We start from the raw sequence: 3646 nt of genomic DNA on the forward strand, positions 1-3646 counted from the left end.
CCACCCACCCACCCACTCGCCGGCTTTCGGCTCTCGCCGGTACCGCCACCCGCAGCCGCGCCGCTGCCCGCCCGCTCCACGCCCGCGCCCGCTCGCTGCAGCTGAGGGGAAAACGAGACAGAAAGGAAAAGTTGCAGTTGGGATTCCGAGGGTCGGCGTTGGGGAGGGAGAGTTGGCAAGCTGGCTGAGCGACACGAAAGGCGTTCTCCCTTCCACTTTTTGGCCCTCGTGCTGCCCGGTTTTGCTGCAATCTCCTCCGCGGGAGGAAGCAAAATGAGCGTGGCCGAGGTGACCCGGGGTGCTCCCCAGCCTGGGTGAGGGTCTCGGGCTCGCGGACAGTGACAGGAATCAGGAGCGCACAGGAACCCGCGAGGCAGCCAGGGACGCCGGCCGCAGACGTTCAGACCTAGATCTGAATGACACTCATTTGGGTAATCAAGAGTCCTGGGAGCTGGGCTCAGCTTGGGAGGGGACTGCGGGGCATGGCACACTGAGTGCCCCTGAGCCTATTGCTCCTTCTTGGTGGTGCGTTATGGGTTCCGCCTTGGGCAAGCAGGGAGCAGAGAGGGAGAGAAAGAGGGAAGGAGCGCCTGCAGGACTGCGCTGGAGAACCGAGACGGCCCAGGGCGAGCGATGCAAGTGAAAGAAACGGCCAGGAAATTGAGATGCGAAGGGCATTTTTTGGCAAGCACCACACCAGCACCGTCGGAGGCCAGCTTCTTGGGCTTAGCCCTCGGGTGTGCCGAGCTGGCAGCCTGGTAAGGGGGCGGGCGGACTGCTCTCTCCGGATGATTTGGGGGGGCACAGAACCTCCTCTTTCCCTCCCCCACAAACACCCCTTCCTGGTAGAGGCTCAAAACAGGTGCAGCCTTCGAGGCAAGTTTAGACCTGATCAGGAGAGAAGTATATCCCCCGCTTTTTGCCTTGATAGAATTGTTTTTAAAATAAAATGCAAATGTAAATATGCCAAATGCGAGCTATTGCCTGAGAAAGCCTGAGATTTTGCTGTGGGAAAGGAGAAGAAAGGGTTAGGGGAGTCCGAGCAGGCAGACACACTACAGCATTCACACGCAGAAGAAAGCAGCGCTCTCCTCCCCAAGCTTGGGTGAGGGCAGGCAAGGAAGCAAAATACATTGAATTCAACAGCATCCAGGATCTGAAAGGATTCTCCCCCGCCCCCCTGTGGATTCCAATGCAGGTCATGAAACTTGCAGGCAAGATGGGGGAAGGGGTATTGCGGTGCCACCGGCCTGCCCCTAGTGCCACCGACAGACAGACCCGATGGCTCGCCGGAACACTTTTTGCTGGGAGTAAACTTGGGTGAAAGGAAGAAAAGAAAAGATCATGCCTATAAAAGGCAGTTTCCCCGACTTCTCATTACACTCTGCCTTCCTTTTGCCCCAGTGAGACTTTTACACCCTGTCGCCATGATGGCCTTGTCCCCAGAATGGCATTTTGCCCTCCCGCCAGCAGGAGGGGACAGAGTGGAGACAGCCTTAGACTCTCAAACCAGAACCTACTGGCTGCAGGCCAGTCCCTGGTGTCCTTGTCCACTGGGAATCTCCCTGACACTTCAAGTGCCATTCCGAGTGACTTTGGGGTTCTCTGAGAGGCAGGGAGACTAAGGTGTAGCCAACACACTGGAACTTGGCCTCTCCTGGGAGATAGCAGAGGAGAAATTGGAAGCATTTCCCAGACTACCCCAGGGGGACAGAGTAGCTGACTGCCTGAGGGGATTTAGCAGGGCTCCAACAAGGAGAAAAGCGTAGTTGTATCTTAAAGGGTGCCCCGCCCATTTTTAAAGACAAGGATGATTTTTAATACTGCCTGCAAAGAAAGGATGCTCCCCATAAATCGGGTTTCAAAGCAAAACTTTGGAAACCTCTTCAGAGAGGGAAAATTCAGGCCGTGAAGCAAGGGACTCTGACTGGACAAGAAGTCTTCCATTCTTGACCATGGGTGGAGTGAAGGTAAGGTGCTAGGGGCTCTGAGCCCACTTAGGAAGTAAAGCTTAAAAATGAAGAAGGCTCTTTTTTTTTTTTTTTTTTATGCAAGTGGAAAGAGCAGAGTTCTACTTATGACCATGAACGAATGGATTTACACTCTGGGCCTCAGCTTTCAAATCCATGAAATGACCACACGGAACCAGGTCTTTGCTCTCCTCTAACTGGCGACATCCACAGTCCCTGCACGCTTGTGATAGATAGTACAACTCCTTGGGCCCCATCAGAGACTTCCCAAACCAAACATTTTAAGAAGTACCCCCAGGTGATTGACAGGCATGGGGAGGGGGCAGCTTCAGAGCCCCTACAGCTTGAATCATCTCTGGTTCTCCACGAGCCTTGGAAGAAGGGACACATTAGAAGGGAACAGGGATTGCAGGTAGGCTCCCAGAAGCATCCAGTTAGAATAAACAGAACGTCTTGGGTGCCTGCAAAAACAGAACTTTGGGGCTGGCAAGATGGCTGTCATCAATAAAGTATTAATCACACATGCATGGAGACTCAGCACCCATATTTTAAAAAAAAAAAACGGATTTATTTAGCAGTGTGCACTGCTGGGGTAGAGATAAGAAGACCTCTGGCGCTAGCTGGCCAGCAAGATTCAGTGAGAGACCCTGTCTCAAAAAGGAAGGAAGGAAAACACCAGACATCAACTTCTGGACTCCATATACACCCACACACATGTGTATAAACATGGAGAGAGAGAGAGAGAGAGAGAGAGAGAGAGAGAGAGAGAGAGAGAGAGAGAGAGATCTTTAAACTTCCACTATCAGTGAAGCTCCTACAGCCCATAGAAAAGCAATCAAAGTAAGCCAGAAATGGGCAAGAGGCTAGGACAGAGTCCCTGGGACAGATGCCCTCCTCTCAGGCAACAGGTGCCCAGGGCATTCGAGCCATCCTATCATCTTGCTAAGAACGTCCTCGTTGATAGGGAAGAAGGACTCATCATATCATCCTGAATTCCCAGTATGTGGCCTCTGTGTCCTGGACATATGACTCATCTCAGCATCCAGACAATCAGGATAATCTGTCCCCATCTTCTTGGCTGCCAGATGGAGTCTCCTAAATGAGGAAGCTCGAGAGTGCGCACCAACCCTCCAACCCCCCGCTGACCAAGAAGGGACAAGAAGGAACAACGTTTGTTGGTTTGTTTCCCTGTACAAAATGTAAAACTCTAGAAAGCTTTCACAGCAAGGCAGATGCAAGGGGTTAAAGAAGGTGCCAAGGGCTTCCAAAGGTTCCATGGAAGTCTACAACCATAAAGATCAGATAGGGCTACCTAAGAGGGCACAGAGCTTCTGCTCCCCATTTATCTACAGAAATCAAGCACGTGTCTCTTTCTTAAAGGAATCCGCTCCAGACGTATGAATGCCCATAACTTCTGAGGAAGGATTCAAAGCAGCTCAAAGTCCCTGTACCTAGGAAGGGAGTAGAAATACATAGTGTGCTGACCCCACAACCAGTGCTTTCTAGGACACCCCCCTCACACACACCCCCCACGCACACACACTAATCGCCCTTTTCACCTTGCCACATCCCCTTTTCCAATGACTCCACACTTCTGAGCCAGTGGTCATATCTCTGGGATGGAGGCCAAACCCTAAGTATTGCGGATCCACCCACTATGCCTTACTCCTACGATA

The sequence above is a fragment of the Mus pahari genome, chromosome 1, assembly GCF_900095145.1.
Source record: "Mus pahari chromosome 1, PAHARI_EIJ_v1.1, whole genome shotgun sequence".
Classification (NCBI taxonomy): Eukaryota; Metazoa; Chordata; class Mammalia; order Rodentia; family Muridae; genus Mus; species Mus pahari.